The sequence below is a fragment of the Equus quagga genome, chromosome 9, assembly GCF_021613505.1.
Source record: "Equus quagga isolate Etosha38 chromosome 9, UCLA_HA_Equagga_1.0, whole genome shotgun sequence".
Taxonomy (NCBI): domain Eukaryota; kingdom Metazoa; phylum Chordata; class Mammalia; order Perissodactyla; family Equidae; genus Equus; species Equus quagga.
In genome coordinates this window covers 55,493,600-55,506,454 of record NC_060275.1, presented here as the reverse complement: position 1 = coordinate 55,506,454, position 12,855 = coordinate 55,493,600, and the positions used below count along the sequence as shown (strand labels likewise).

The window sequence follows — 12,855 nt, the reverse complement described above, 5'->3', positions numbered from 1 at the left end:
CCCCTGCCATCCCTCCAGCTGCTCCCCTGTGACCTTTCTTCACCATCTCTGGGACCCTCAATCCTCTGTCCCGTGTCTGCCCCATCTATCACCCTCTCCTTTCTGCCTTTCCCTCCTCATCCAACGGCAATTCCATTTTCCTCTATTCCAGTACTATTTTTGCCAGTACCCTTAACATCCTTGCTCCTCTGTCCTTGTCACACTTGTCTGGCAGAGTCCCAAACTGGGATGAACCCAACGCTGCTTTCTCCATGCCTGTGGCTGGAGGAGCCACAGCCGGGCAGTGGATGCTGGTAGGAATGCCGATGGTCCTCAGTCCCGCCTGGCTGTTCTCTTGTTCTCTGCAGGGATGTTGCCAAGCCTCCACTCTCCTCAGCCTGCCATCTCTTCCTCCTTAAAAGCAAAATGAGTACTGAACTGCAAACACAACCTCCCCGAACCAGGCATCCATCTCCAGCTCTCTCCCTTCCTCCCCTTCACAGCAACCTCTCCTGAGAGTTGTGACACTCTGCCTCCACTTCCTCATCCTGAACCCACTCCAGTCTGGCTTCTGCCCCATCGTGCTGATCAGGGTCCCCAGGGACCTCCATGTCACTATATTCCTGCAGCTTTTTCAGTCATTTTATTATTTCTGAGAAGCATTCAGTACCTCTTGATCACTCCCTCATTCTCATGAAACTTGGGTGATATTTATTTTTGTAATTATTGCTTAAAATCTACCCCGTTGTGCTATAAGATCCATGAGAGTAGGGGCTGTATTGTCTGTCTCCCTGTCTGTCTCTTGGCCCTCACATCCAATGGTGTACTTCTCATCTCCACTTAGATGTCTCAAAGCACCTGGAAATCCACACCTCTAAAATAACACTCCTGATCTCCCCCACCAGGGTCCTCTCCGAGGGTCCCCTAGTCCAGTAAATGGCACCTCTGCCCATCCACTTGCCCAAATCAAGAAGCTGGAGTCAGCCTGGACACTTCCTCCTCTCACCATCCCCATGCCCGAACAAGGCTAGGCCATCAACTGAGAACAGGATAGTTTGGAGATTGAGGAGGCTCCCAAGGGAACCTGTGTTCTCCATGGAAGAGCATATTTTGGACGTGAACCCCACAGGAATATTTGCCCCGAGCAGGCCAGGCAGTGGTGCAGCGCTTTGTGGAGGCCCTGGAACACTGTGACCTCCACAGTGGTTGTGGCCCAGCAAATGCTGAGCACCTGTGAAGCCACTGCAGGCCGTGCAGAATCCAGAGGATCTGGAATTAACTTGGGTAAACCAAGTCTTTGCCTCTCCGCGATCCATCTCTTTCAGTTGTAAGCTAATTTTTTTCTGTATAGTTCAGCATTAAAGACAAGTGGATTATTTGCCCCATGCTCATATCCCACATTTAAAAAATTATCTTTTCATTGGTAAACATCAACACTCTGGAAATAGTCCTTAGAAATGGATCAACAGTCATATCCAGAACTTTGAGTTTCCACATATTACCAGGACTCCAGTTTGTCAAGTGCCCAATAGCAGATTGCGGATCACCATAAATGACACACAGAATCAGAATTAGGCGGGAGTTTTCTTTGTACTGTACCACCGCTCTGGCCTGATAATCACTTCTATCAGGGGATTCTTTCTGTGGATTTCCTTTGTTACTCTGGTAGATGCTTCCTTCCTCAGTTCAGTTATTTATGTAATAGTTCATGTTTCTGCTGTTTCTTTTTTTTTTTTTAAGATTTTATTTATTTATTTATTTTTTCCTTTTTCTCCCCAAGGCCCCTCGGTGCATAGTTGTATTATATTCTTTGTTGTGGGTCCTTCTAGTTGTGGCACGCGGGACGCTGCCTCAGCGTGGTTTGATGAGCAGTACCATGTCCGTGTCCAGGATTCAAACCAACGAAACACTTGGCAGCCTGCAGTGGAGCGCGCGAACTTAACCACTTGGCCATGGGGCCAGCCCCCTCTGCTGTTTCTTTAAACATTAAATTGAAGAAAGGATGTAAAGCTGTCCCTCTGTTTTGGTTTTCATTGCTGCCACACTTTGCTCTGCTCTTGATTTGATTTTCAGAGAGAAGAAAAGTTCTTTATATAAATTGGAATAATCCAAATGTTTAATATTTGAAATTCACTTTTATTGGGAATTAAAAGTTGCATTTTTTAAGTGATTCATTAAACAATCTCAAAACATTGTTCTTTTAACGGTATTTAGCTTTTTTGGAAGATAATTTGTGCAAAAATTTTCTGAAAACCTGTTTTTACATGGAAACCCACAGAAGGACCAGTAGGCACTTGCTTACCCCGCCTGTGACTCTGCTGGAGTCAAAGCTCACAGGAGTATTTAAGCTCGAACACGTTTCCTAAAATTCTCTATTTCAATGGCTCTGCAAACAAGTTGGTTGTCAGAATCAAAAGAGTTTAAAAAATAAACAGAAACATTGTAGTTATGAAAGGAATGCAGAGAGGGGTTTAAAATAATTCCAATAGTACAGAAAGATATCAAGTGAAAAAAATCTCTCTTCTCCCTGCTCCCCAGCAATCCTCAAGGCCACAACAGGAGGAAGCCTCTGTTACCCATTTCTCTTGTTAGCTCTGGTGATAACACCATAGCTCTCGGATACTTATCTTGCTCTATCAGCTTCAGGGAGTATGTGTTACTCTCTGCTATGAAAAATAAGATGATCTGCCTCTCACATCCCCCCATACTTCTCAATTTTTGTTACTTATATTATTTTTAGTTCTTCTGTATTTATTTGCATAACTTTATGTAATATACCTAGACCTCCTTTTTTTTTTTTTTGAGGAAGATTAGCCCTGAGCTAACTATTGCCAATCCTCCTCTTTTTGCTGGGGAAGACTGGCCCTGAGTTAACATCTGTGCCCATCTTTCTCTACTTTATACGTGGGACGCCTACCACAGCATGGCTTTTGCCAAGCGGTGCCATGTCCACACCCAGGATCCGAACCAGTGAACCCTGGGCCGCCAAGAAGCAGAACGTGCGAACTTAAGCGCTGTGCCACTGGGCTGGCCCATAGACCTCCATTTTTGATCCATCAGTGGTAGGATGTTTCTAGTGACTCTACACTGTGTAAGATGGGGAGATGAGGGTGCCTAAGCCAACCCCCTTCTCTGCATCCTCCCCCTACTCCAAACTTACACTGTCAAGGTTTAGGGCATTTATATTCTATAAATATAAATTCAATGCCTTGTCCGTGGATTATTCCTAAAATTTGAAAAGTAGTAGTGTTAAAGATACTATGATTATTTTAAATAATATTATGAATATTCACTATAGAACCGTGTGAAATGATTGGTTCTATAGAAAAGTAAATGTAATCTTTGATCACTAAGCTTGTGACCACTTAAAAAAGAACATCCCAAATCTCAAGGTCAAAATTCTCCACCATTTGCTCAAAAATCATGGCATATTTTTGTTTGTTTCAGCTAAAGTTGACTTCATTATATAGTTTTTTGTTTGTTTTTCTGGAGTTTTCTATTGCCTTTTTTGTTGTTGACAGATGAGACTATGTGTTCATATTTTTCGGCTCTTCCAGGTTTTTGTTAATCACACAGATTGTGTAATGGACTCCACACTGTTCTTACACACGTTCTGCACAGAGCCCTCTCATTTCTTATTCCATGTTTTGATTGTTTAGCTATTATATCAGTTAGTATTGCATTCGGCTGCAAGTGACAGAAAACCCAACTTATAATGGCTTAGCCAAATAGAGCTTTAATTTTTCTCGAGGAACAAAAAGTCTGGAAGTAAATCACCCAGGCCTGGTACTGAGGTCCCATGATGCTTCAGCGATCCACATTCCTTCTTTCTCTCCGTTTAGTCATCCAGCCTCAGTATGTGGATTTCATCCTCATCACCTAATAGCTGCAAGGTGGATGCTTACTTCCAATGTGGGGTGCACAGCCCCAGGGAGGAAGAAGGGGGAAGGTGAAAGGCAAAACATTCTTGCTGGCTGAGTTTGATCCTCTTTTAAGAGCTTCCCCAGAAGCTCCCATCCAATAACCTCTGCTTGCATCCTGTTGGTAAAATTATGTCTATAGCCACCCTAGCTGCGAGGGAGTCAGAAATGTAGTGTGTAGCTGCCTGTATTATGCCATGTAGAAAACTGGAGTTTTTAGTAAGGAAGAAGGTGGAAATCGATATTGGGTTAGCAACTAGCGAAGAAGTTTTTTTATTGCATTTCAGGGTTAGTTATGCTGTTTCTTAAAATTCAGATTCTCAGGTACTATTCTTGCCCCCTGGGTTGGGAATGTGTATTTTTAGTAAACCCCTTCAAGTGATCATTTGCAACCAGATTGTCACCTGTTCACAGACAAACATGTGGGGACCACTATGTATTTAGTTGGGAAAGTCAAACCTGAATATGAACTTTTTTTTTTTGCTGTGAATTATTTAATCAACACATATTTCTAAAGCTCCTACTTTGCATCAGCATTTTCTTAAGTTCTTTGGAGAGCATGGACATATAAAGTATTCATTACTCTGGCTCCAGAAAGTGCATCCTAACACAGATACATCACACGCAAACATCTAAGGAACATGGTATTGCAATAGAGCTAAGAAGGGCTGCAGGGGTTTACTGGCCTAACCCCTGCTCTGAAGACCACCAGGGTCAAACAAAGGGGCTACTTGGAGGCTGCAGAGGCTGAAGATGCTCAGGGTTTGGGCAGGTGAAGAAGAAGGCACTTTATTTCAGGGAGAACACGTGATAATAGGTACACCATAAACATTAGGAAAAGTGTATAAGGAAAAAGTCGACTTATTCCATATGAAATATTTCAGAGTAATATCATACAATTTAAAGCTAATGGGAAAAGACTGCTAGATTGTTGCTGTTTCATAGCTTTTATCGTGATTTAGAAGCTTTGCATAAAACAATACCTGCTCGTCAGAGCTAATATTTAAGTTGAAATACCTTTATATTAAAACTGGTATGGACACCTAATAGTTTTTTAAAACAAAATACTGGAAGCAAGATGTGCCTTAGGATTAAGTTGGGTTTACCTTGTGTTTAGGTAAAATAATGCCTGCGTGTTGATGGTTTTTATTAGTGTGACATATTGTGTGATAGCTGGGCCTAGCAGCTGTCTCAATTGTGCGTGATGTTTTTATAAGAGCAAACAAAAACAGAAAACTGCAGATCCTGAGGAGCTGGGGAGCCCTTCCTGACTATTTTCTGCATCTCACGCATGGAAGAGCTGCCCTGTGGCCAGGCTGTTTGCACACGTGTGTGCCGCGTACAGAATGTCATGCGGGTGAGCCGCCTGTGGCAAGCAGGACGGTGAGTGTGTAAATGGACCGTGCCGTGTAAGATGGTGGCAGAGCCAGCCACACGGCCCCCTGCAGTCTCCACAGGAAGAGCAAGTCACGCATGGTGTTGTCTGAATATGAGCTCTTAATAGATTATTAAAACAACGGATTTTCTCATGGTACCTCAACAATTTTTGGTTCATCTGGAACCGGAAACGTTAAGACATGGAACAACAATTAGCAAAATAATTGGGGCCTTTGTTTTCGTTCTTTCGCGAAGGCGGAGTTCTCGTACCTCCCAAGGCAGCTGGCAGCGGGCAGCGCGACCCCGGGAGCAGGGCGGCGGGAGGGAGGGGCCGCCGCTGCTGCGCCTGGTCCACGGCGGATGCCGCTTCCAAGGCGGGGCCGGGAGGCCGAGCACCGCGCAGCGGGACGGAGACGACGCTGAAGAGCTGAGCAGCAGGTCTTTTCAGAGACACGTGGGGCTACAGCGAGGCGCGGTCCTGGTACCCCGGGCTCTCCGAGGGGCCCTGAAAGGCACGCCTACCGGGAGCAGGTGACTCTCAAGGGGGGCCGGGGGTGGGCGGTGGAGCGCAGCCCGGGTGAGCTCGGCCCTGCGCGGGGTCGGGGCGCCGGCCGCGCTGCCCTGGGTGTTGGTGAAGCCGCGGCAGGTTCGGAGCTGGTTGGTGTTCTCGGGCTCTCCTGTTTTCTTATGCGCTCGTGTTTTTCCAGAGCCGCCCAAAGCACCGCGTAACTCCTGGTGTTCAAGATAAGCGACGTTACGCACTTGTTTTCCTCCCAAAGTAGCTTAAAAGGTGCTTCTGACAGTTTCTAAACCTAAACACAACACACAGGCTCTTCTGTTTTTCTGGGTTTGTTGTTTATGACGGATGTCTGGAAGGGTAGGTACCAACATTTCTATAGTGGTTCTCACTGCTTGTCGGGTTTTTACCACTTTCTTCTTTGAACTTTTAAAATGCCTTTTGGTTTTAAAATGAGCACGAGTCATTTTTATAAAAGGAACTGTTTTAAAAAGTAAATATACCTACATTCACTGGCAAAGCTTGACTATATATTACTGTGTTGCATCCTGCTTTTCATTTCACAAGTATGTATGTGTAGAGGCGTTTCCTCACATACCTGTATTTGCATGTATACGTGTGATAAAAAGTGCCAGGAATAACGTAGATGGTGGTTATCTTGTACTGTGAGTGATTTCTGCTTTCTTTTTTCTACCTTTGGCATTGTTTGGATTTTTAAAATACATGTGTATTACCTTCATAAAGAGAAAAAAAAAATTTTTTTAAAGTATAGGATAATAAAAGATACAGAAAGGTCCATAAAAATTAACTAATCCAACCAACCGTGTCATGCCCCTCTATGTCAAACCTACCATGAGGTCCCCCAGCCCTTGTATCAACGACTCAGGTAATGAGAAGTCTGTGTCCTGCCAAAGAACCTAGTCCCTTCTTGGCTAGCAAGTAAAGACTTTTTTAGTTAAACCAGATTCCATGTAATTTCCAACCCAAAGCCCCAAGTTTTAACCTTTGAACCACACAGTCATGCCATTCGTATATTCGAAATATTTTTGAACTTCTACTCAAATGTGCGAGGCGCCATTGTGGTGGTTGGGATACAGCAATGAATAAAGCAAGTAAAAATTCCTGCTCCCACAAAGCTTAATGTTGAGAGGGTAGAAACAGAAATGAGTAACATATGTCAGATAGGAATAAGTTCTATGGAAAAAATAGACTAGGAGGGAGGAACGGAGTGATGGAGTGACAGCTGTACCATTTTAAATAGTCGAATAGCCAGCCTCCAAGGTGGCCCTCGGTGATTTCTACCTCTTGGTACTCGTGTCCTTGCGCAGTCCCCTCCCAGGTTGAACAGGGTTGACCTGTGTACCAACAGGATAGTGCACCCATGACAGAGCGTGTCTTCTGAGCGTAGGTTATAGAAGACATTGTGGCTTCTGCGTTACTTTTTCTTGGATCAGTTACTTTGGGGAAAGCCAGCTGCCATGTATCAAGGACACTCAAGTAGCCCTTTGGAGAGGCTGCTGCCTCCAAAAGACCGAGCCTTCTGCCAGCAGCCAGCAAGAAACCGAGGCCTCAGCCGTATGAGTGCGCCATCTTGGAAGCAAATCCTCCAGTCCCAGTCAGCCCTCTGGCTTACAGCCCAGCTGACATCTTGATTGGAACCTCATGAGAGAACTTGAGCCAAAATCACCCTGCTAAGCCACTCCCAAATCCTGACTCAGAAACTGAGATAACTGTTGTTTTAAACCATGAAATTTTGAGGTAATTTGTTACATAGCAATAGATAACTAATACACTCTGTAAGAAGATGACATTTACTCAAAGACCTGAAGGATGGAGACCTGTGGCTAGCTAGTGGAGGAGCATTCCAAGCAGAGGGAACAAGAAAAGCAAAGGCCCTGAGGCAGGTTATGTCTGAGGATTAGCAAGCAGGCCAATGTGGCTAGAATGGGATACGCAAAGGGAGGAGGAACAGGACATGAGGACAGAGGTAACATGGAGCAGATTTTAGGATGTTATAATCCTTTTGGATCTTACTCCAAGTGAGATGAGAATCCATTGGAGTATAGGATTTTAAACAGTAAAGTGGTCTGATTTAACTTCTCTTTAAAAAAGACCACTCTGGCTGCTTTGTTGAGACTAGTCTGAAAGGGAGAGAGAGCCAGACAAGATGAGAAGCACGGAGCCCAGTTAAGAGACTAACTTGAATGAGGCAGGGAACAGTGGATGCCGTGAAAAGTGGTCAGATTCTTTATACCTTTTTACTGGATGGGTATGAAAGGAAGTTTGAGATGCCCATCAGACACCAAAGTAGAGATGGCAAGTAAGATGTTGGATATAAAATACTTGGAAAATGTTGCACAGCATAAGTTTCCTTCCCCCACTCATTTTTCAGTTAGGCACTGTGTTCATTCATTCATTCTGATATTCACTGAGCACCTGTTATATGCGAGACACAATTCCAGGTGCTGGGGTTCCAGTGAAAAAACATAAAAACCCCTGCCTTCCTAGAACTTTCGTTTTAGTGGTGTCTCACCTACCTTATGACATACAAAACTCATAAAACAGTAGATACTACAATTTTTATTTTAAAGATGAAAACAAGGAGACCTAAAATGTCTAAGCAGGGGACTTTCTACATTAAGAAAAACTAAATCTATCCAACAGCCATATTCAATGAATAAACCTTGACTAGATCCTGGATGCAAACCAAAAAAACCTTTATAAAACAATTGTTTTTAGGACAATTGGGGGAATTTAATATGGACTGCATGTCAGACAATATATGGAATTAATGTTAATATGTAGACCATCTTTCTTAAGCGATCCACACGAAGTACTCAGGCATGAAGAAGCGTCATGTCTGCAGCGTCCTTTAAATGATTCAGGACAACAGTGAAGAGAATGAAGACAGAGGCAAATGCGGTGAAAGGTTAACAGGTGAACCTAGGCGATGGGTATACAACTTTTCTGTAGGTTTGAGTTTTTTCAAAATAAAGTTGGAAAACTTATTCAAACTTCAAAACTTCAAAAAATAAAGGCTTAACACCCATTAGGATAGTTATTATTTAAAAAAAATCCAAAAAATAGCAAGTGTTGGCAAGGGTGTGGAGAAACTAGAACCCTTGTGCTCTGCTGGTGGGAATTGCAGCTGCTATGGAAAACAGTTTAGAGGTTCCTCAAAAAATTGAAAATAGAATTACCACGTGATCTAGCAATTCCACTTCTGGGCATATACACACGAAAAAGGAAAGCAGCGACTCAAGCCAGTTATTTGTACATCAATATTCACAGCAGCATTATTCACACTAGTTAAAAGGTGGAAACAACCCAGCGTCCACTGACAGATGGACAAACAAAATGTGGTGTATCCATGGAATGGAATATTATTCAGCCTTCAAAAGAATAAAATTCTGACATATGCTACAACCTGGATGAAGCTTGAAGACATTATGCTAAGAGAGATAAGCCAGACACAAAATGACAAATATTTATATGAGGTACCAAGAGTAGCCAAATTTAGAGAAACAGAGTAGAATAGGAGTTGGGGGAAGGGGTAGTTGAGTGTTTAATGGGTACAGAGGTTCAGTTTGGGAAGATGAAAAAAATCTTGGAGATGGTGGTAATGGTTGCATAACAATGTGCATGTACTTAATGCCACTGAACTGTGTTCAAAAATGGTTAAAATGGTAAATTTTGATATATATATTTGTCACAATTAAAAAAAAATTTTTTTTGAAAAAAATGACAATTGCTCAAACCACACAAACCACATAGCTATTAGTCCCAGATCTGGGTCTCAAACACAGGTCTGTTTGATGAGCAAAGCCCTGCTGTTGACTCCTGTGCTACCTTGCCTCATAACAAATCAACACTCTTCCTTTTAGAACACGGCCATCAGGTCCCAAGTCTTTTCCAGGCTGAGCACTTTCAAATTGTTTGGCTAATCTACATACGACATGATTTCCAGTCCAATCCTAGTTGCCTTCCTGTAAATACACTCTCATGCCTGGATCTGTTAGAGTTGCAGTTCTCAAACTTTTTGGCCTCAGCACACCTTCGCCCTCTCAAAAATTATCGAGGACCTCAACGAGCTTTTGTTTACGTGGGTTATAGCCCCCTGAGTTGCAGTTACGATGCTGGCTGAGGCTGCGTCATTTGAAGGTTTCACTGAAGAGACATAGGATCTGCTTCTGGCCTCATTCGGGTGGCTGTTGGCAGAAGGCCTCAGTTCCCCATGTGGGTCTCTCTACAGGCTTCTTTGAGTGTCCTCAAGACATGGCAGTTAGCTTCCCCCAGACCAAGGAAGCCAAGAGAGAGCAAGGCAAAGTCACAATGTCTTTTATAAACTAACCTCAGAAGTCACACACTATCCCTTTTGCCATATTCTACTTGTTAGATTTACTGAGCACAGTCCACATTCAGTGGGAGGGAAATTAACTTCCATCTCATCAAAGGATGGGGATCAAAGAATTTGTGGACATATTTTAAAAACAGAACACTCATGGATGATTTTGTAACATCATGCATTGGTCATTTGGAAAATATTTGTTCAGTGAATTACATGGATCTTTTAAATGTTGATAATTTCATTGTTTTCAAAAAAATCATACGTCAATATTACTCCTGACCTCACTAGATATCACTACACACCTATTAGAATAGCTAAAATTTTAAAAAATAGTGATAATACAAAATGCAAGTGAGGATGTGGAGAAACGTTTACTGCAGGCGAAACATTTACTGCAGTATAAAATGGTACAGCCACTCCAGAAAATAGTTTGAGTTTCCTACAAAACTAAACATGCATTTATCATACAACCCAGCAATTGTATTCTTATGTTCATGCAAAAACCTGTATACAAATGTTCATCGCAGCATTATTCAAAACCGCTCCAAACTAGAAACAACCCAAATGTCTTTCAATGGGTGAATGGTTGAACTAGCTCTGGTATATTTTACTCTAAGATTCCTGCCATTTCACAAATCCGATACCTGGATCCTTTAGCTCATCCATCAAGCCATTGCTAAAAACATTGACTAAACTAGGGTTGATATGAAAGTGCCGAGTCTCCTGAATCTAGTTTGACAATGATTGGCTAGTGGGTTACCCAGCAGCTTATCTTAGCCAAGTTACCATCATGTTGTCTGTATTCTTCTGGCTTTGAGGGGGGAGAGGGTAATAGCATAAGTTCCAAATACTACCTGTTGTATTTCCCTATTTTAATAATGGGGCTTAATGGTTTTTTAGAAATTCATGCAAGCTCAAGTGATAACATAATTTTAATAATTCTATATGTACAACATACTCACTGTCTTGTCAAATTTGTTCTTCCCCCTTTTAAAAGGGGATTGGAGTGGCCCCTGCAGATTTCTAATAGCTTCCCATTCTCCATGATTCCTCATCAATCACAGGCTATGTTCCCACAATCTCATCTGAAATTTTCCCAAATTTCTTGGATATTTTTCATCCAAGAAAAATTCTTAAATTAATTGAAGCCATAGGATGCCCTCCCCAAAACCCACCCACCAAAAAAGCTTTCCATCTGCCTTGGGCTTTGTATGAGTCTGCTTGGGCTACCGTAACAAAATACCACAGACTGCGTGGCTTAAAAAACAGAAATTCGTTTTCTCACAGTGCTGGAGGATAGAAGTCCAAATCAGAGTGCGGCAGGGTTGGTGCCTGGTGGGGGGCCTCTCTCCCGGGCTGCAGATGGGCCCTTCTCACCGCTGCAGATGGGCCCTTCTCACCGTGTCCTCATTGGCCTTTCCTCTGCGCTGGTGGGGAGATCTCTGCAGTCTCTTCCCCTTCTCATAAGCACACCAGTCCCACTGGATTAGAGCCCCACCCTTATGACCTCGTTTAACCTTCATTACCCCCTTAAAGGCCCTATTTCTATATACAGGTGTCACAGTAGAGGTTAAGGCTTCAACAGACGAATTGGGGGTGGGGGGGCATTTGGAGGAACAGGCTTCAATTCCTCTGTCCAATGTTTGTTTTACCACTTTCCAAATCCTGCAACTTTAAAAAGATGAAATAGGAGATGAGAGGTTGTTTTTATTACTTAATAACAATATACTAACACTTGAAGCAATGGACTCATCTGTTTCGTCCTGCTTCAAATTTAACTTTTCAAACCCTCTTCTGACGTTTCCCACATTTTTCATAAACTTTGGCTCATTTGGTACTTTACCCAGACACTGTTCTCATGGGTTTGATGTCACGGATTCTGTTTGGTAATGTGTTCTCTCTGTCGCAGAAGGCATTCGAAAGATTTTTTAAAAGTTTAGAGCTGTAAGTACTAGTTCCCTCGTTATTCCGTGATGAACATCCCCCTGGCCCCTCCATCTGCTTATCTTTCTCTTATCTTCGATCTTAACTCTTCAAAAAAACAGCTATGTTTGGGAGACAGCTGGAAAGTCTAGGATAACAAAAGTAATGCTGTTCCCGAATGTAACCTTTTCACATTTTTGAATTGGGAAACAAATGGGAAATCAAAGAAGAAAAACAAGAGGCTTTCAAAAAAATAAACTGACATCTCAAAGAATAAAATAAACTTTGAAAACTTCAATCATTCTTTGTTACGTAATCTATATAAAACTCAAATAGAAAAATATCTATCTTCAAAAATATAATTATTGAGGTTTGGAAATATAATCAGATGAGCTTTTGCCACCCAATTTCTAAAGTGCTGGAAAACTGCTCAGAATTTCAAAAGATGCGGGCTACGCTCTCTTCTCACGCCCAGAGCGAAAACGAACAAGTACTGCCTCCAACACCCCTCAGGGCCTCCGCTGCGCCTTCCTGGAGGGGCCCCACGATCAGCATTCCCCATCGGCTGCCTTGCTTCTTCTTGCCTTCTGTTCGAAGTCTTGTTGTTTTTTTTTTAAAAGAGAATAACGTAACAGACGCTAAGGAAAAAACATTGGCAGGGATCTATGCCACACTATAAATGGTTGTTTTTGAAATTCAAAGGACTTTTACCTTAGCATTTCTGAAATTCTGTAATATTTGAATTCAAATAAGCATGCAGGTCTTAGTTTTTGTAAGCAGAAAAACGGATT

General features: G+C 42.5%; 1 long non-coding RNA gene across 1 annotated transcript in view; it reads left to right on the top strand.

Annotated features, from left to right (window-relative positions):
• The first annotated feature begins 5,705 nt into the window (after nucleotides 1–5,705).
• Nucleotides 5,706–12,855, top strand: part of LOC124244886 (uncharacterized) — a 30,018-nt gene continuing 22,868 nt past the window's right edge. Inside the window, exon 1 of the long non-coding RNA XR_006890135.1 lies at nucleotides 5,706–5,807. This is a non-coding gene — a long non-coding RNA (uncharacterized LOC124244886). The remainder of the gene's footprint in view (nucleotides 5,808–12,855) is intronic.